The sequence below is a fragment of the Notamacropus eugenii genome, chromosome 4, assembly GCF_028372415.1.
Source record: "Notamacropus eugenii isolate mMacEug1 chromosome 4, mMacEug1.pri_v2, whole genome shotgun sequence".
NCBI classification, from domain to species: Eukaryota; Metazoa; Chordata; class Mammalia; order Diprotodontia; family Macropodidae; genus Notamacropus; species Notamacropus eugenii.
The window spans coordinates 71,914,774-71,935,953 of record NC_092875.1 but is presented as its reverse complement, the minus strand read 5'-3'; the positions used below and the strand labels follow the sequence as shown (position 1 = coordinate 71,935,953).

Below are 21,180 nucleotides of genomic sequence, written 5' to 3'. Positions count from 1 at the left end.
GATAGATTTTCATACCAAATTGAGTGTGCATGTTATTCTGTCCTTAAGCCAAATGTGATGAGAGTAAGCTTCACTTTTTCCCTCTTACCTCCCCCTTTTTCCCCTCCATTGAAAAAGCTTTTTCTTGACTCTTTTATGAGAGATAATTTGCCCCATTCCATTTCTCCCTTTCTCCTCCCAATATATTCCTTTCTCACCTCTGAATTTTATTTTTTAGATATCATCCCTTCTCACTCTGTGCCCTCTGTGTGTATGTGTGTGTGTGTGTGTGTGTGTGTGTGTGTATAATCCCTCCAACTACCCAAATACTGAGAAAAGTTTCAAGAGTTACAAATATTATCTTTCCATGTAGGAATGTAAACAGCTCAAATTTAGTAAGTCCCTTATGATTTTTGTTTCCTGTTTACCTTTTCATGCTTCTCTTGATTCTTGTGTTTGAAAGTCAAATTTTCTATTCAGCTCTGGTATTTTTATCAAGAATGCTTGAAAGTCCTCTATTTCATTGAATGACCATTTGTTTCACTGAAATATTATACTTAGTTTTGCTGGGTAGGTGATTCTTGGTTTAATCCTAGTTCCTTTGACTTCTGAAATATCATAATCCAAGCCCTTCGATCCCTTAATGTAGAAGCTGCTAGATCTTGTGTTATTCTGATTGTATTTTCACAGTACTTGAATTGTTTCTTTCTGACTGCTTGCAATATTTTCTCCTTGACCTGGGAACTCTGGAATTTGGCCACAATGTTCCTAGGAGTTTTTCTTTTTAGATCTCTTTCAGAAGGTGATCTGTGGATTCTTTCAATATTTATTTTACCCTCTGGTTCTAGAATGTCAGGGCAGTTTTCCTTGATAATTTCATGAAAGATGATGTCTAGGCTCTTTTTTTGATCATGGCTTTCAGGTAGTCCCATAATTTTTAAATTGTCTCTCCTGGATCTATTTTCCAGGTCAGTTGTTTTACCAATGAGATATTTCACATTGTCTTCTATTTTTTCATTCTTTTGGTTTTGTTTTGTAATTTCTTGGTTGCTCATAAAGTCATTAGCTTCCATCTGCTCTATTCTAATTTTTGAAGAACTATTTTCTTCAGTGAGCTTTTGAACCTCCTTTTCCATTTGGCTAATTCTACTTTTTAAAGCATTCTTCTCCTTATTGACTTTTTGGACCTCTTTTGCCAATTGAGTTAGCCTATTTTTAAAGGTGTTATTTTCTTCAGCATTTTTTGGGTCTCCTTTAGCAAGTTGTTGACATGCTTTTCATGATTTTCTTGCATCACTCTCATTTCTCTTCCCAGTTTTTCTTCCACCTCTCTTACTTGATTTTCAAAATTCTTTTTGAGCTCTTCCATGGCCTGAGACCATTGCATATTTATTCTGGATGTTTTGGATGCGGAAGCCTATATCTTCCTCTGATAGTATACATTGTTCTTCCTCATCTGAAAGGATGGGAGAAAATACCTGTTCACCAAGAAAGTAACCTTGTATAGTCTTTATTTTTTTCCCTTTTGGGGGCATTTTCTCAGCCAGTTACCTGATTTTTGAGTCCTTTGTCAAGAGGAAGGTATACTCTAAGGACCTATAAGTTCTCAGTTCCTCCAAAGTGGCACAATCATGGGAGAGGAGTTTACTCCTCTCTTGGCCTGCACTGTGGTCTGGGAGTAACCACAAGTTTTTCTATCCAGGATCTATGAGTAGAATTCCCTCGTCAGAGCCTCCACCAGCTTCACCAGGCTAGTGCTCTTCCTCACCCCAAGACCACCACTCAGGGCAGAGACACAGATCAGCCACTCAAATCCCCCAGCCACTCAAATCCCCCAGGGTCTTGAGCCCAAGGGTTCCAAAAAATGGACTCTACTACCATAGCCTGGGGTCTGGGTTAAGGCAGGACCCTGCTCCCTTCTCACCCAGGTGAAAGAGCTTTCTCGCTGACCTTTGAAGCTATCTTTGGCATTTGTGGGTTGAGAAATCTGGGAATTGCAGCTGCTGCCCAGGATTCCACACCCTGAAGCCTGCTCTGATCCTGTTTATGCCACACTGTGCGGCCAAGTCTGGGCTGTGCTCCATGGGCTGCATTCTGCTCAGAGACGAGCGTAATAGACCTTTCCTGTCAGCCTTCCAGGCTACCTTGGTCTGGAAATCTCTTTCACTCAGTCGTTTTGTAGCTTCTGCTGCTCTAGAATTTATTGAGAGTAATTTTTTACAGGTATTTTATGGGCTGTGGGGGGAAAGTTTCTGCAGGTCTGTCCTTCTACTCCACCATCTTGGCTCCGCCCCCTATTTTGCGTATTTTTAAAAAATGTTTCAAAGGCCCTTTCGAGGGGCATTACTATTGCTAGTCTTCACCCACAGTTCTGCCCCTAAAAATCAAGAGAGAGAAAGAAAAAATCCTTCTAACAAAATGAATCCAGACACATTGGCCTTATCTAAAAATGTATGTGTTCTTATGTCCATAACTTCTTCATGAATACTTTTTTAGTAGCAAAGAAATGAAAACAAGGTAGATGCTTATTAAATTGGGAAACAGCTCAACAAATTGTAGTACATGAAAATAATGGAATATTACTGCTCCATAAAAAAATGAAGAATACAGAAAAATATGAGAAAACTTATATAAACTGATACAAAGTGAAGTATGTAGAACCAGGAAAACAATAAACACAATGATGACAACAAAAATGAAGAGACAACCATGGAAAAAAGTCCAAAGTGAATGATGTGAAATTATAATGGCCAAGAATAACTCTAAAGAAGGGATATAAAGATGCACTCCTTCCCTTTGCAGAAGTGGAGACAGTGCCTCTGGAATGCTGCACATGGCATCCAACTGAGTTGATTTGTTGGCTAATTTTATTTAACTTAATTTTATTTTTTGTGATAAATAATGGATCTCTGCAATGGAAAAGAGGAAGTAGGAAATGAAAGTGATATAGAAATTTAAAATTAAAATTGCTGTAGACCAAAGATATGTGGTAGGAGGAATTCATAATTAGTCATAGTTCCTGAGCCTGACATCCAAGCCCAAGGATAAAGATTTACTTCTTCCCCTTAGGGGACTCATTCAGGGTTTTGATAGGTCCTCTGATACTCATCCCTGCCACTCACTCCCATCCAAAAAGAAAAAAAAAACAAACTATTACATCAAATCTCCAGTTGCCTTGACCCAGAGTTGTAATGGAGACTAATTTCTCCTGGAACAAAAATAGTTGAACTAAGAGCTGAGAAATAGAGTGATGAGTCCATGCCAAGAGAAGAGATTGTTCATGAGGTGAGACAAAGGTAAAACAGAGAGGAAGAAGCTTAGTCCCAGAGTGGATAGAGCCCTGGGCCTAAAGTCAGGTTTATCTGAATTCAAATGTGGACTTAGACACTGTGTGACCCTGGGTAAGTTATTTAACCTCTGTTTACCTCAGTTTTCTCAACTGTAAAATGGGGATGATAATATTACCTACTTCACAGTTGTCATGAGGAAAGAATGAGATAATATTTGCAATGCCATTAGCACAGCACCTACATAGTGGGTATTTACTAAAATTCTGCTAGACTAGTAAAGTAGCACCAGATTGTGGGTAGCCTTGAATATCAGGCATAGGAGTGTGTGGATTCTCCTTGGCACTCAGATGGAGACAGAATGGTGTAGTAGTGGTGTGATGGATTTGGAGTCATGGGACAGCAATTAATAATTAAAGCTAACATGTACAGAAGTTTGCAATGCATCTTCCATGTACAGCAGCAAGCCCCCTACACATCCAGGAGGGCTTGCTGTACAAGTTCTTAGATCTGCTTTTTCTAAAAGGAAAGTAACTTTTAAGGTGTCAGCAATCTTCTTTAATTACATTCACCAACAGAGAAAATACAAGCAGAGAAATAAAGACTAACAGACAGGGCTTCTAACTGTCTGACCATAAGTAATACACACACACACACACACACACACACACACACACACACACACACACACATATATATATATATATATATATATATATATATATATATATATATATATATATATATATATATATATCACAGATTAACAGACAGATCCAACTGTCTGATCATTACATACATACATAGTAACTAGAGAGAGCTTGGGTTTTCATCTGGGTTTTCAAAGGGGGTAGGGGCTTCTTAATGCCTACCCAGAGTCTCATCTAGCACATGAGAACCTTCTTCCAAAGAGTAAGCCCCAAAGCAAAACCTCACCTCTGAGTACATATACACTTTTCAGAGCTGAAAGGCATGAACCTCATGACCCAGTGCCTCATTAGAAATTAACAAAAGGTACCTGAGGCCCATTAGTGGTCGGGGAAGATCTTTAACTCTAATTAACATTACACCATGTTATCCCATTTTATCCTCACAACAGCCCTGTGAGGTAGATAGTATGATTATCCCCATTTTGCAGATGAAGAAACTGAGGCATAGAATTTAAACAACCCTATCCAGTCTCAGTGTCTGAGACAGGGTTTGAAATCAGGTCTTTTTGATTAGCACCACATACCTGTACTAGTTAAAAATCCCAGCTCTGCTAGCCTAAGTGACAGGGAAGGATAGAGAATTTTGAAAGAAGGAAAGGTTTGGAGAAAAAAAATAGTGAGTTTAAGTTTAAGATGTCTACAGGATATCTAGTCTGAGGTGTCCAATAGATAGTTGGTGATATGAGACTGGAGGTCAGGAGAGAGATTAGGACTGGATAAATAGATCCGTAAATCAGCTATATAGTGATCATTGAACAAATAGGAGCTAATGAGGTTACCAAGTGAGGTAATGTAGAGGAAGACAAGAAGAGGGTCTAGTACAGAGCCTTGGGGGACCTCCACAGTTAATGGGCACAACCTAAGTGGAGATTCAGAAAAAGAGACTGAAAAAACAGGTAGGAGGAGAAGCAGGGGAGATCACTGTCATGAAAACCTAGACAGAAGAGAGTATCCAGAAGAGAGTGACTGATGCTTCAGAGAGGTAAAGAGGGATAGAAGTGAGAAAAGGCCCTTAGATTTGGCAATTAAGACATCATTAGCAACTTAGGAAAGGGCCATTTAAATTGAATGATGAGGTCAGAAGCCAGACTGTAAAGAATTTGTTTAGAAGAGAGAGGAGAGGAAGTCAAGGAATTGATTGTAGACTTTCTCAAGGAACTCAACCACAAAAAGGAATAGGATGACAGCTAGAAGGGATTGTCAGATCAAAAGAGGATTTTTTAAAGTTTGAGGAGACATGGGCTTGTTTGTAAGCAGCAGGGAAACAGCTATTAGATTCTCCATCCTCTCACCTTCTTGGATACCCTAGTATTACAGAAATACATTAGGAAAAAATACCATTTTAATTTTGGTTTAGACTGTAATTGGACAATCAATTTTCTCGTGTTTTTCTTCTGAGTCTCAGACCAGTTTCTTTAAGATAATTTTTGATTGCTTAATATTTATGTACTGATGTCTATTCTATTACTAGCCCATTGTAGATACAGACACTGATATGAGCAGCATGGATATTGTATCCTTAGAACACTGCTGTATCACATAACTCCTATCAGATTGGTTAACATGACAAAACAGGAAAATTATAAATGCTGGAGAAGATGTGGGAAAATTGGAACACTAATTCATTGTTGGTGGAGTTGTGAACTTATCTAGTCTTTCTGGAGAGCAATTTGGAACTATGCCAAAGGTCTATAAAACTGTGTATGCCCTTTGACCCAGCAATATCGCTTCTAGGACTGCATCCCAAAGAGATCACAAAAATGGGAAAAAGACTCACATGTACAAAAATATTTATAGCAGTTCTTTTTGTGGTATCCAAGAAGTGGAAATTGAGGGGATGCTCATCAACTGGGGAATGGCTGAATAAGTTGAATGTAATGGAAAACTATTGTGCTATAAGAAATGATGAGCAGGCAGACTTCAGAAAAACCTGGAAAGACTTATATGAACTGATGCTGAATGAAGCGAGCAGAACCAGGAGAACATCATACACAGTAACAGCTATACTGTGCATTGTGCAATGACTGGCTTTGATAGACTTAAGACTCTTCAGCAATGCAAGGACCTAAAACAACTCCAAAAGACTCCTGATGGAAAATGCCATCCACATCCAGAGAAAGAAATACGGAGTCTGAATCCAGATTGAAGAATACTATTTGCTCTCTTTTTTTTGATTCATTTTGTTTTGGTTTTTCTTTCTCATGGTTCCTCCCATTCATTCTAATTCTTCTATACAACATGACTAATGTGAAAATATGTTTAATAAGAATGTAGATGTAGAGCCTATATCAGATTGTGTGCCATCTTAGGGAGAGAGGGGGGGAGGGAGGTGGAGAAAATTGAAAACTTATGGAAGTTGAAAAACCAAAAATAAATTAATTAATAAAAAATCAAATCAAATTTAGATTTTGAAAAAAAACAAAAAAAGAATACTGCTGCCTTAGCAATTTGTCTGGAGCATAGTAGCTCATCCATGATCTTTCTTTTTTTTTTAACTTTTGAGCAGACCTGTAATGCTTTCCTTACTTTGGCATGAGTTCAGACAACTTATTCAAGATCCTTATGGATTTTAAGTTCAAGGATACAATAACAGATCCCAAAATTTAATCTCTTTATTTGATCCATTTGCCTCTTTGGGATTTTTCTTTTAAAAATGCTTTTATTGATATCTTTTGAAGGATTGTTTCATTCTTCATGTGTGTATTCTCAGTGCCTGGCACATGGTAGATGTTTAATAACTGCTTGTTTGTTGATTGGCTGATTGATTGATAGGAGACAGCTGTTGCCTCTCTTTGGCAATCTTCAAGTAAAGACTGTATGACCACTTGGTTGGTATGCCTTAAAGGAGATTCTTTTTCCTCTCTAGGTTGGATTAGATGACCACCAAGTTCCCTTCCCCTTCTGAGATTCTGTGATCTCTAGGATTCTATTGTAGTGCAATGGAGTTAAGGCCTCATCAGTACTGATGTCTCCTCCATTGTTACAAATAGCAACCCATCCATGCCTTATCATTCTTTGTCATCCTTCTTCCTTTTCTTCCCTACATGTTCCATTAATGACCTGCCTATTGGGTTGAAGGGCTCTCTCTACACTGTCATATTTTTGTGTGTTCAAGTAGAACACTCGGGCATTATTATTGCCACACAACCAGTTCATCTTTTCCAAACTTAATCTTACGTTCTATGTCTCTCTCTCTCTCTCTGTCTCTATTTCTAACTGTACTTACCTATTTAGGATATCTTATTTAAACCAATAAAATGTCCCTCATTGATTCTTTACTGTCCTTTCATTGTTATATTGGGGAGGTGACCCTGAGTTACGAAAGGCTTTGCCAATGGAGCACAAGTCCTGATAGGTCCTACCTTGAATGGCCATTCAATGGATTATGGGTCTGTGGTCTGAGATCCAGCTTACTTTAGGCTCAGAAAAGCTTCATACCAGAGAGCTGACCATAGGAGAATGAATCTTTTCATCCACAGTCACTCATGAGGATAGTCTGCTAAGGTGGGAAGGACACTGTGATCTGTATCACTGGAGAAACTGTCCCCAGCCTGAGGACATCAGAGGTCTTTTGAGATATTGAAGTAAACATTAATCTGAAGGCACCCCACACAGATGGCTTCAGAGTCATCTGCCTCTTTCTCTCTGCCCCAACCCCCAGTGATGAGGCCATTGATCCCTGAGGTCATTCACACACCCAGTCTCCTATTAAACTGCTCTTAACACAATTTTATGACTTAGCACTGCATTCTCACAAGATGCTGAAGATCACAGACATTAAGGGAGAATCATCTAACCTTGGAATCACAGCCACAGAACCTCAACCTCCAACCTTGGAATCGGAACTTTAGAATCATAGAATGATTAAAATGTGAGCCAAAAGAGATCTTGGATGTGACCCTGGGCAAGTCACTTAACCCGGTTTGAGAGAGAGAGCAGGAGAGAGAGAGAAAGAGAGAGAGACAGAGACAGAGAGAGACAGAAATATAGAGAGACAGAGACAGAGAGAAACAGAGAGACAGAGAGAAAGAGAAATCTTAGCAATTATCTGGCCAAATCCCCTCGTTTCACAGATAAGGAGGACAATGAGGTCCAGGGAGAGGAAGGTCACACACTAAGAGTGAGGGATACAACCAAGATGAGAGCCCAAGCCTTGACTCCTGGTATCATAGTGGCTGAGGATATTTGCACTGAACCAACTACCTCCTTCAAAAGATCAGAGAGTAGATGAGAAGTGAGGGGAATGTGAGATAGGTAGGAAAGGGGTCTCACCTGAGCAAAGGGAGTAAAGCCTATATGTCCAGGAAATAGAAAATTATCCCTAGCAGCTGGGCATATTTCAGGCTATTTGGAGCCCATGCCTTCCCCCTGCCATGGTCCCAGCTTTGTATCCAGTAATAACTAACGGGGGTGGGGGTGGGGAGGGGCATTCTTGGTGCTAATTAGCTGCCGATTAATCTGCTCTGAAATTGTGAAAAGATGAAATTAGTGTGAGTATGCAAATGTCAGTTGTCCCTGCCTGAGAATGCACCCAGAATTCACTGCACCTGAAAACCTGAGCTGATATCTAGCAAGGCATAATAGAGATGTACGTTAAATATTAAATTTAAAAAATTAACAGATTCCAACAGAGCCTGATTTGCATGGGAAAATTGGAGCAATTAGTAAGTCCCCTTCCTGCTCCCAGAAACCATCAAAATTCTCCAGAAAGGGACAGGCTAAACCCTGTGGCAGGTGGGTATTCCCAGGACTGCCTTCAGTAAGGCTGGCATTCATTTGCATATGCAGATGACGGTCATGGTTTTAAGTTTCTCCTGCTTTTTCAGAAAATTATCTAACCTGAGGATGGGACCCTGGGGAGAAAAGAGATCAGTAACCCTGGACTCTCAGGATGAGAATTAAAGGTGAAGTAGACCACTCTCCACCTCTTCTGAGAGAAATGAGAATCCGACATTCCTATGGACTTACCATCCTTTTCATTTTCTCAGAGTCTAGAGAGTGGCCCAAAGCGATGTCCCCAGGGTTGCCAAGTACATAGCTGGCTGTAGCAAGAATAGAACTACCTGAGTCCCAGGGGCAATGAGAGGGAAGATGGGAGATGTACCTCGTACCTCGTTCATTGAGAATTCAGGAGAAGCTGGGTTTGTATTCAATTATCCAATAGCATTCCTATATCACATGCACACACCCAGGCAAAAACACAGACACACTGAAGGCAGTCTGATAGAATGGAAAGGGCAAAGGATTGGGAGTCAGAAGAACTTGGAATGCCAGCTTTGCCACTCTCTAGCAGGGTAACCTCAGGCAAATCACTTCCCCATTCTGGCTCTCAGTTTTCTCCTCTGTCTGTGAGGGGATTGATCCAAACGATCTCTTTGGTCTCTTCCAGCTCTCTAAATCATATGATGCTATATGCATGAGGACATAGGTCCATACACATACAGACACAAAACATGATATCAGTGCTGGAATACATGCATACATGTATGTATATATGCAATTGCATGTATTTTACACACACACAGGTACTCACGGGGGACATAGACACATACAAACCCTCCCCCAGTCAATGCCCTCTGACCATTTACAGAAGTACCCAGGACCCAGAGTGCCTAGAGGGACAGGACGTGACCCTTGTAGGCATTTAAGTACTGGGGAATGGTCCCCAGGAAGTCCTGGTCCCAAGACCAGGGCAGGAGTTTGCCATCTTGTCACATACTCACATACATCCTTATCAGGGGACGTTAGCACCCTCTTACCCCAGGGCAGGAAGATGCGCACAGTCAGAGGAAGGAGAATCTAGAGGAGCGGAAGGGGGTGGGGGGAGGGGCAAGTCCTCAGGTCATCAGTCTGCCTTAGCTCTTTTCCCAAAGCCTCTCCCCCCCATCCCTTTGCTTTTTCCCTCAGGCTGTTTCTGCCTTCGTCTCTGCTTTACCTCCTCAGGCACTCCCTGCCCCTCTTTTCTTCTGACTTTTCTATTTCTTTTCCTTACTCCTCCTTTTCCAGTCCCCTTTCTTCTCTTTCCATTCCTATCTTTCCTGTTTCCCTGGCCCCCTCTTTGTGTTTCCCGATCTCTATCTCCCAGTTCCTCCCCATGTCTCAGTGTATCTCCTCTCTGTGTTTATCGCTGCCTCCCTCTACGTCTCTCAGAGCCCTTTCTCTTTCTGTATCTGTGTGTATATCTGTGTATCTATCTGTCTGTCTGTCTATTCCCTCCATATTTCCCTTGAGGATGATCCCATCTCCATTCTCTGAAAGCACTTCCCTATCTCATAACAAAGCTGTTTTTCCCCAACCCTCCCCTACAAGCTTCAATCTTTTTCCTCTCCCCCTCCCCACTAGAGTTTGCAGAAAATGAGAAAAGGATGAGGAGAAAGGTGAGGAGGGGAGCCTGAGCTTGGAACCAGAGAAAGAAGAAAGGGAGCCCTGTGAGGCTGCTTGGCTACAGGGAAGGGGGAGACAGAGGGAGGGGATGGGCGGCCTGATGCTCAGGGAGGCTCCGTCTGTCAGCCATGATCTAGCTGCCTCAGACTGGAGCTGGGGAAGTAAGGGCTTGGGAGGATTCCATCACAGACACAGAGAAGCAAGCCGGAGCTGGGGTTGGGGAGGGCCTCTAGGGAAGTCTCATCTCCCAGCCCATAATTCTCCCTAGGGGGCCCTTGCCCCTCCCCTTTCCCAAAGGATGCTTCCAGCCACTTTACTGCCCTAGGGACACCCAAGGTCCCTTATACATCCTAGAAATTACCTGGGTCTCCCATAATCTCCAGCTGCCATCATGTTCCTATATCCTCCAGTGATATGGAAGTACTCTCTAACCCTAGCAAAGGTCTCCACTTCAAGGTTCATATAGTGTACCCCTCACACATCTGGAGCTGGGGAACGAGATAAGTATTGGAATGAATGAGGTTATAGACAGAACCTTCTTCAGTCCTTCGCTCTCCACCCAAAGATGCAATTGACAAACTTGGCATTGGAAATCTGAGGGTCTGAAGGTGACCCTTCCCAGATAGGAGTCTGGTGGAAATGAAGAGGCAAGAGGAAGTCAGTGGAATTCTGTCTGACCTCAGTATCCTCCCATTTTCTGACATAGAGGCCTCTGAAGAATCTTTAGGTCTGGAGAATGCCAGGAAAATTCCCTCACTCCCTATCTACTATGTGACCCAAGAGACACATTTTTCTGGGTCCAAGTTTCTCCTACCTTCCCCCAAGGAGATATGATGAAGAAATGTTGTGATTGGGGGGTGAGGTGGGTTATTTCCTCCACAGGTGAGATGGTAATGGGTCTGTAATAAGTGTTCTCCCCTTCAGAGCCATGCCTGTGGGCGCCCCAATGCCAGAGCAGTGCCTGCCTGGCACTCAACAGCCATATCATGCTGGGCAGGCCAGCTGGGAGCCTGTGATTCCGGGAGAATTTATTTCACATCTGCTGGGCCTGCCAAGCAGCTGACGTTTTTTTGTTTTTTGTTTTGGGGGGGGGGGTGGAAGAAGAGGAAACTTGGGAGAAGAATCTGTCAAGTGACAATTATGTCTATGAGGCTCAGTAACAGTTACAGGGCAGGACAGCTGCTCATGGGCACCTGGGCCTTGATCCTCCTTGTCCAAGCTGGTGCCAGCCTGGCTCTGCTCTCTACCCCATTCCCACCACTACCCCCCAAGCCTGCGGCTCCTGGCTCTGTACTGAGAGGGCTGGTCTCAGGGCTTGTGGCCACTGCCCTTTGTCCTTGTGCCCATGCCAGGAGCCTGAGGCAGCTCCTGGCTAGAAATCACTGGTCAGTGCCCTCTCTCCCACATTCAACCCATGCCAGCCTGGTGAATCCTGGTATCACTACACTTCTCCCTCCATTCACAGTCAAGACCTAGGGACAGCTCTGGGTTGGGAGATTCAGTTTTCCTCAGTCACCTGTTCCCCATCTCACTTGACCTTAAAGAATAACCCTTCCAATTCCTTCCATGGATCTAAGGGGATCCCCAGAAGGGGATTCCATAGTCAACCCCTTACATCTCTTGCCCACCAGAGCCAATCAACCCTCATTTCCATAGTCATGACATCCCTCCCCACCACTGGGATTCTCCCTGGGATCAGGCTAGGTTATTTGAGGAGAAGGATGGCCCTGGAAGCCAGAGCCCCTGAAAGTGAGAGGTCTGGATTTCAGGTTGGATTAAAGTGAGGTAGGAGAGGCATCCTTAAAGGAACAGAGACTCTAGTCTCCAACTCCACTTCAAATAGCCCATTGGGAGATGTAAAAGAGCCACTCCCATTCACTTGCCCGGGATCACCAGCAAGTTTTTGGACCCAAGGGCCTAGGATACATAAATTCTTTGGCCTGCAAAAAGCCTTTTCTTTACAAATTAAGAGCAGTCTCTCTTCCCTTCCAGGAATGGGTCTGTACTGATCACCCCCACACCTCTGGGTTAGATATTCCCTCCCCTTTTTTGGACTGCCTGAGCATCTATTTGAAAAACAAAAAACAAACAAGCTGAATTCTTGATAGGGGCAGTGAATGGTTTCAAGAGAAAGTTGGTGATCCAGCAAGAAGGGCTGACCACAAACCCATTTCACAGATAGGGACATCTGAGGTCTAGAGAGAGAAGATGATCTGGCCAAAGACCACCCAGAAAGTCAGTAGTCTAGCCATGACTAGAAGCCAAGAGTCTGGTCTAAGGGTCTTTATTAGGAAGAGACCAGAATGGGGATAATCAGACTCCTGAGGTCAGACTGCAAGTCAAGCCTTACCAGCTTTGCTTTGGACTCACCTTGGACAACTTAGTCATTGTCCATCACTGGGCCTCACTGGGTCATCTTCTGCCTCCAAGGCCACAGTAACTGCTATTTTCTTCTCTTCTCTCTCCCCCCTCACCTTCCTCCCTCCCTCCTCTTCAGCAAAAGTAAAAAAAGGCCTTTGACCAAACTTCTAACCCAGTGGTCTGGGGAGAGGGGAAGGGGATCATTGATGGGATCTTCCTATGGAGGGGACCCTCTGGTGACCTCGACTCTGGGCCATGAAAGACCCATTCATAGCCAGTGGTAGCTGCTTGTCTGGAGAAGACAAGAGGAAGGAGGCAGCAGGCATCCTTGCCTCCACCTCCTGGCCTGATGGGGGAGGAGGGAGGTTGTTCTAAGACCCAGCTGCAACCCACTCCTCAGCTTTTCCAACTACTCCCCAGGAGAGGAAGTGATAGAATCTTAGACTGTCTAGAGCTGGGAAGGCCCTTCAAACAGAGAACTTGGCATGTCAGAGCTGGAAGAATCCTTTAGAACAGAGATTACAGAATGTCAGCTGGAAGGAACCTAGTCCAACCCCTGCAGATGGAAAGTCCCAGAGAGGGAAAAACAGTTCACATATCAGACTTTCAACTCTCTTGTACCCAGCCTAAAGGGAAGTCAGCTTCCCTATTAGTGCAGAAATGAACAAGACCTTTCAGCCCAGTGGCTCTGGAGGAAGGGATGGAGGGGTCATTGGAGCTGAAATCTTCCTTGGATATGTATAATAGAAAGGTGGTATGTGCCAGGAACAGCAGCCCCTGCTCTGGGTGAGTAGAAGAGGGGGATAATACATGGTTGGTGTGTTGTAGGGGAAGGATGGGTAAGGGGGAAAGGATGGCCTTCCACCTTTTATCTTGTCCACACTATTCTTCATATAGTTATGAGTTACATCATATCAATCCTTCCCTCCCCCATCTGGAGAGGCCAAGATTTCCAGGCCAATCTAACAGGCAGGGAGGGACTCAAAGCTGGGCACCTACCTCGGCTCTCCCTTTCTCCCTCTGCCCACAACTGCCTTAGCCATAAAAATGACCTCCTCTGAATTTTTGCCTTTCACAGGCAGGAGAGAATGAATCAGTGTTGGTAGGCCTGGAGAAATCATGCTGTAGCAGATAAAACCCTGGATTGAGTCAGGAGACCTGAATTAGTCGTGGCCCTGACACAGCCTTTCTTTGGGATTTTGAATGTCATATTCATTCTCTAGACCTCAATTTCCCTATGTGTAAAATGAGGGAACTGGCCTAATCATCTCTTAGGCCCCCCTTCACCTTGGCAATTCCAAGTTCTAGGTTCTTCTAGTGGTAATGTTCTGTATTCTATGATTATAACCCCTAAGGAAACAGGAAGGCCTAAAATAACAGCAGGTTTTCTTCTTAGTGCTTGGAAATCCTCAGAACAGAAAAGACTTCTAGATGTATGACAGGGAAAATATTCTTCTATTAGCAATGTGGCTGGCGATTTGGCAGCATGGGGGAGAGAGGGGGAAATGAAAAAGGTATTCCTGGCACAGAGATGAAGGGGGCAGGGCAGGCTCTTCAGCACAGCTGGTGCTGTGGTTCTGGTTGATTTGCCTTTAGAGCCAGACAGGAAGGCCTGGCCATCAGAAGAATGTGGTCACCACCAGGCAGCCTTTCTGTCTGTCAGCAGAGGGCTTGAGGATGCAGATCAGGTGCAGGGGAGACTCAGACCTTTCTAATCCAGAGAAGCCCTTCTGGTACAGGTCTCTTAGCCCCCATAGAGCAGTAGCACCAAAGTTAGTGACTGCCCCGTACTCACCCACCCAAACACAGTGCACTGTACCTCTGTAGGGTGCCCCCTCCCCAAACAAGACAGAGCTCCTCCTGCTGGACAGAGGGGGCCCATGCAGGCCTTTACCTGGCACATTGGCTATGTGCTGAGGGAAGGGGCAGCTCTGAAGGCTTTAAGCAAGAGAGCATGGCCCCAAGACTCCAGGGCTCAACTATTGCGCAGGAAAAGGAAAGAAATGGGAAGTAAACGGGACAACTAAGTTTGATAAAGACAGAAAGGGGAGCTGTCCTCCATCTCCCCTTGAATTCCTCCAGTTCTGTCAGTCTGGACTGTTCATCAGGCTCTGAGCAAACATTAACTGGGCATTATTAGTTTTTTCCTAATAACCCGAGCTGTCACACAATGGAAATAAGCAGAGACTGACTCAGGGACACCGTAGTGAGGATTTGTGGGGGGGAAGCAGAGGGGAAATGGGACTAATTGACTCAATACTCCTTTCCAAGTCTGACATTCAGCTATGGAGACTATGATTCCAAGAATTGATGAGTCTTACATTCTATCGTTTTAAGAATCTGCAATGCTAAGTCCAAGATTCTATGGCTCTCTGAAGTTATGACTGACTGATCAAAGGGAGCCCTGAATCCCCACCCCACCCCCACTCTTGGCCCCTTCTCCCACTGGGCTTGCTGGGGATATATCTGTCATTCTCTCCTTTCGCTGACCTCCTCTGCCTTCAAGCAAAGGCCCAGAAGCCTCTGAGGGAGCAGCTGCAAATGGCCTCCTAAGCTCTGTGACCAGAGAGTCAGCCCTTTGGGCCTCCTCCTTAAAGAACAATCCATCCATATACAATGGGTCTGTATAAGCCCACTGGCCCTGGCTGTCATCTCTAGATTTCAAGAATGGGAAGGAGGGTCTTATTTATACAGAATGGCTCTGTCTATCACTGGCTGGCAGGGAATACTCTAATGGTCTACCCAGGCCCAAAGGTCTCTCAGGGCAACTCGGGGTGGGAGTATAGGACTAGGGAGGCCTAAATGGGCCAGATCCTGCTTCAGGGTTTACTAGAGACTAAATCAAAGCTAGGAGGAGGGGAATGGAAAGAGTTCTTCTGCTCCCCAGCACAGGAAGTTCAGTTGAATCTAAATCAGATACTTATTAATAATAACAGGTCATTAAGGCTAGGGTTGTTCCTGGAGAAGATGCATTTTCATGTATTGTGCATGTGTGTATATGGATGAATATACCCATGCATGGGTACACACACACAAGCACAATGCATGGGTGACCCTGTACAACAATACCCAGTCTGCATACCCCAGCATCTATGCCAGATGCATACTCACAAGTACACATATATACCCACAATGCATGTAACATACATGCCCACTTGTACATGTAATATACATACAAGTAAACTGGCATGTTTATGCATTGTGTACTTGTGCCCATCTACCAAAGCAGATGGTATATATAATGTATATGTACACACACACACACACACACACTCATACCATGTTTTACATAAGGCTGGGAAGCTGAGGATGCAGCCCAAGGTGGCTGCTGAAATTCGCAAGTCTGATCTGCCCCAACCCCAATTACAGTCTCTCTGGGCTGTATCTGAGCCGACAGCCATCTCTTTCTCTGTCTCTGTATCCCTCCTCCCTCTCCCCATCTTTCCCTTGGGGGGGAGTACACAGGTTGACCCATTTATATCCAGCGCTTGTCCAAAAGCGCATTCCTTCTCTGATAGGGCTTCTGGTTTGAGTGGGGCTTCCAGTATCCTTTCTGAGGCCCTGGAAACCAGGATTCCTGGGTTCACTGTCCCAGGAGGACCAACACCCTCCGCCTACCCTGTGTTCTGCCCAAATGAGGGTGGGGGTGGACAGATTCATTCTCTTAGAGACCTGAAAGGGACCGTCACTCCGGAAGCTGCGGTGCGTGGGAAAAGGGGGGTGGCCCCCACGCCGTGCCCCCCCTTTCCATGGGGCGGGCTGATCCGGGGACAGGATCCGGGCCGGGTTTTTCGTGGCGCCAGGGACTGAGGCTGAGGCTGAGGCTGAGGCAGAGGCAGAGGCTGAAGCTGAGGCTGAGGCCGGGGCCGGGCTGGGGAGGGAAAAGGAGGGGAAGAGAGGGAGAGCCTGAGCTCCAGCCGCGGCCGCGGCGGGTGCAAGAGATGCGGGAGGTGCGCGCACCCAGCCCTGGAGCTGCCCGAGTCGGGGCCCTCAGGGAGCGCCCAGGGCCTGAAGGGGCTTGAGGGGGCTGAAGGGGAGGGGACAGAACCCGACAGACCCCCCCCCCCCCCTCCCCGCAGCCCCAGCCCCGCTGCAGCTGCCGCTCGGAGCTAGCCTGGCCGGCCCGCGCACCCAACAAGGTGCCGCTGCCTGGGCGCGCACAGCTGCTGCGGCGGCGGCTGTGCGGGGGGGAGGGGGGAGCCGACCCCCGAATCCTCTCTTCCCCCCCTCTTCCCCCTCCCCTTCCCCCCCCGCAGGATGCCCGGCTGAGCCGCCGCCACAGCGCGGGCAGGGACAGGTGCGCGCCGAGCGCAGCGCAGGGCACGGCGCGGGGAGCCGCGCGCAGCCGCTCTCCGGGGACCGCGGGCAGCCGAGGTAAGCGCCCCGCACGGGACCCGGGAAGCGCGGGGCGGGGGCCGGGAGTGCCAGGCGCTATAGCGGAGGAGGGGCTGTGGGGGGGGGTGGGGACGGGCTTCTGCAAATCTAGGCCCCCGCCCCCGACGTCCAGCCCCCGCCCCCCACTCCCGGTGGTTGGAGCTGTAGCAGCGAAAGAGATTGGGGTGAACTGGGGGGATGGGGAAACGGGTAGAGTCCCCGGGTACTCAGAGGAGGCTGGCAGCCCCCGGAGCCGCAGAGGCAGGTGGCGTGCAATAGAAGGATCACAGATCTCCAAGCGGCGCAGCCAAGGCTGGCACTGAATTGGGTGGGGAGCGACTATCCACCTCTCCACCCTTCTCATCCCCCCACCCCCAGTCTCCCTTTCCCTTCTCCTGATCGCCCCCTCCTTCTGACTCCCTCGGCTCTGGGCTCAAGGTGTCCAGGCCTGACTTGTAGCCCCCCATGGCGCCCCCAGGCTGAGAGACAAAGGGACAAAGGAAGAATCTATCTCCTGATGGTGGGGGAATGTTTTTTGGGGGGAATAAAGCATTTCCACCCCCCACCCCACCCCCGACTCGAGGGCGCTGCAGCCTCCAGGCTCTGATTGGTCCCTGGAGCCCGGGGGGCTCCGTCACGTGAGGTTGGGGGGGCGGCTGCACGTGGGAGGTGGAGGGGTTGGGACAACTTAGTTGTCTCCTGCTACGAACTCGGGGTGGCCCGTGGGGGGAGGAGCGGGGCATCGGTTAGGAAGGAGGGAGTGGGGAGAGCCACCGCCCCCATGTTTGCGTGGGGGAGTCAGTGGGCGGGCCTTGGAGCCCGCCCCCTCGGAGTTAGAGGGGCCGAGCGCCTCCGGTGCTCACTTGGCCTCTCGACACCCCCCAGGACCGGACTCGACCCTCGCTCGCTTGGGTAGCAGAGCTACCTGCTCCGGGCCCCCAAGAGGTGGCGCTGCGGAGGGGTCCAGCACCTCTCGGGGCGGGACACACGACCCAGCGGTGCCCCAGTCCCAGTTCCTCGGAGCCCCCAGACCCGGTATGACCGGGGTGGGAGGTAATGGGAGGATGGCCCAGGTGGACGCTCGTGAGACTGGGATGGGGAGGAAGACCACTTTGGGCTTGGGGAGGTGGGTTGTCCTCGAGTCTTATAGGCTTAAACAGTCCCAGAGCTAGGAAAGGAATTGTAGAAAGCATCTATTTATTGTACTCTAAAGTGGGGGTGGGGGTGCATCAAGCAGGAGAAACAAAACTGAAGTATAGATGGGGGCATATGATTTGTCCTGGGTCATGTAGTTGTTTAGTAGAGTTGAGACTCGAACCCTGGTCTTCTGATGTTTGCTCCGTTACAGTCCTGTGCCTCTGATCGGGTTTCCTGGACATCAACCAGGACTGAGAAAAAGGGGAGGTCATTCCCGATCCTTTCTTGTCTTTTCCAGTGTTGAGGGACTAAAGAAAACTGGAGGGCACTGCAGTTTATTTACCTTTGTTGAGGGTCGAGGACCCCAGGGAGCTAGTGAATTTCTTGGAATTTCCATTGAGGCTGAGTGGTCTGGAGTCTCTGGGATTTAGTCGCTGCTGCCAGGACTTGGGCTGAATGAAGGAAGGGTTTGGGGTAATGAGGTGGGGGATTCTTCTGCCCATAGCATAGTGATTGGTCTATTTCATCTTTGAATGTCCCCCCTCCTCATCACCTTTCACACCATAAGCACACCAGTAAACATTTGCTAATCCTTTGATTATGACTGGACTGTCTTGTGTCAGATCTATGGGTCTGGGTGCCTGGAGGATAGGCAGATTTGGGATGTGGCCCTTCAAACTGGATCTTTCAGCAGAAACTAGTCCCTAACTTTCTCCCTAATTCTCCACCACTACCTATGTGTGTAACTGAGGTCAGGGACAGAGGAAACTGGGATCCATAGACAGGAGTTCAGATCGTCGAGGTCTAAACCCCTGGCTTTTTGTCCCAGAGGAAAGGTTTGCTGTTTATATGGATAAATATACTCTGCACAGAGTAGGCACTTAATACTTGTGTGAATTGGATAGTTGGTTTGGCTATCTTCTTCAAGTGTCTATTGGGCTAGTATCTGGTATGTTAGGAGAAGAGGGCAAATTTATATATATGAGGTTTGCTCTTTATTTTCCCTTCTTCTGTTATGTTGAGGGAGGGGAGGGAAGGGAGAGGAATGTGATAGTCAGGGTCTGATTCCAACTCTCAATCCAATTCCCCACTGTAGTGATCCGAGAAAAGGAGTAGGTTGGAGCAAAAAAAGGGGGTTGGGGGTACTGCTGCTGCCAGCCAGACTCAGGAAGGTAGCTAGAAGAAGCCTGGGGGCAGAACCTGATTATTTGGGCTGTAAGAACAGGGCAGCCCTTTCTGCCCTATCTGTGCCCCTTCTGGGAATAGTTTAAAGGCTAGGAGCTTGAGGGTCCTCTGGATACCTTCTTGAAAGCTTGTCCTGGGAGCCTTGGGAGGAGGAGCCTGGCATGATATCATGACATATCGAATGTCAGGCCTGGAAGGGACCTTAGAACATAGAATACAGAATGTTTAGGCTGAAAGGAACCGTGGAATGTCAGAGCTTGAAGGGACCTTAGAGACTTCCTAGTATATATAATCCTCTCATTTCATAAGCAATGTGGACTTTTTCCTTTGGTGGATTGGGAAAAGGAAGACCCCATTTAGCTGTATTTGCCCTCCTCTGTCCGTTGTTGCGGTTTGGCTACTGGTCGGTTAGGGGGAAGGGCAGGGCAAACAGGGATCCCCACACCCCCTCCCCTAAGGTGGGTCACCTCAGCCAAATCCTGCAGCTGTGCGGCTGTGGAGGGAGGGATGAGGCAGCCAATGGCACAATTCATGGTGCTAAGGAAAAGCAGAGCCTGGGCCAAGGACAACACCAACAACAGGAGCCTCAGGCTGGCTGCAGCCCTCTTCCCCTCCCCTCTCTTCCATGGGGAGGGGGGAGTTTGCTGCACATGCCAGGGGGTCAAGGTCACTCATCAAGGCCATAAGCCAGGATCTAGGCAAGGGTGGGGCTACCCAGGCCTGGAGCTCAAGGTCCCTGTCAGCTTTTCTCTCCCCGGGTTGCTTTGGTGTTGGACATCTGTCTCTGTCTGTCTGGCCCAGAAACATGTCTCTTGGAAACAGAGGCAACAGAGTATAGTGGTAAAGCTTTAGATTTGTAAACAGAACACCTGGCTTCTTATCCCAGTTTTGCCTCTCTCTAGCTGTGTGACCTTGGGCAAATTTATTCCCTCTCTGAACCTTTAGACTCCTCATCTTTCAGATGGGCTAATAATCCTTGCCCAGAAGAGGGGGGAAGGTGGAGGGGGAGAAACAGGTCTGTGAGATTATGTGAAAAGCTGCTTGCAAAAGACTTGCAACAAAATGAACAAAGGCCTTACTTAGTTAGACGGGTAATGTGACCCATTTGTTATCATCCCAAAGATGGGACTTGTCTGTCCAAGAGAGGGGGAGGGAACTACCTCCAGACATAAAAATGACGCCACCACAAGTCACATAGCAGCCTTGGAGGTGGAGTCTGGCCCCTCATGAATAATAATAACAACTCACATTTACATAGTTACTTGAAAGTTTACAAAGTGCTTTAAAAAAAAATCCCAGCAGTGCTCAGATTATTATTACCATTTTACAGAAGAGGAAAACTGAGGCACCAAGAGGGTGAATACCTCTCCCACAAGCCCAGGTGAGCAGCAGAACCAGGATTAGGGTTCTAGTGTGTTGATTACAAGTCCAGAGCTCTTTCCACTAGACTGAAACTGCCTTTTTCACCCAAGCCTGGCATGTTTTTCTTCCTGTTCTTCTCCCCCTCCCACCCACCAATCACCTCCTTTCCTAGTGAGTTTCTTTCCTATTTTGGGAAATATTGCTTCCCTGTATTTGGCCTAAACCCCATTCTACCTAAAAACTAACAAATAACTCTTCCCCTCAGACCTCCAGTAGCACTTTGCTAAAATTCTAAGTTCTTTATTGCCCGCCAGGTGGTAAGCTCCATGAGAATAGGGAATAGTAACAGGTAAAGAGTGCTCACTCTCAAGTCAGAGGACCTAGGTTCGAGTCTTACGAAT

At 46.7% G+C, this 21,180-nt stretch overlaps 1 protein-coding gene across 1 annotated transcript in view; it reads left to right on the top strand.

Moving 5' to 3' along the window:
• The first annotated feature begins 16,543 nt into the window (after positions 1–16,543).
• SEMA6B (semaphorin 6B) overlaps positions 16,544–21,180 on the top strand; it is a 45,373-nt gene continuing 40,736 nt past the window's right edge. Inside the window, exons 1-2 of the mRNA XM_072601847.1 lie at positions 16,544–17,095; positions 17,981–18,130. The gene's annotated coding sequence lies outside the window, so the exon portion shown is untranslated. The remainder of the gene's footprint in view (positions 17,096–17,980; positions 18,131–21,180) is intronic.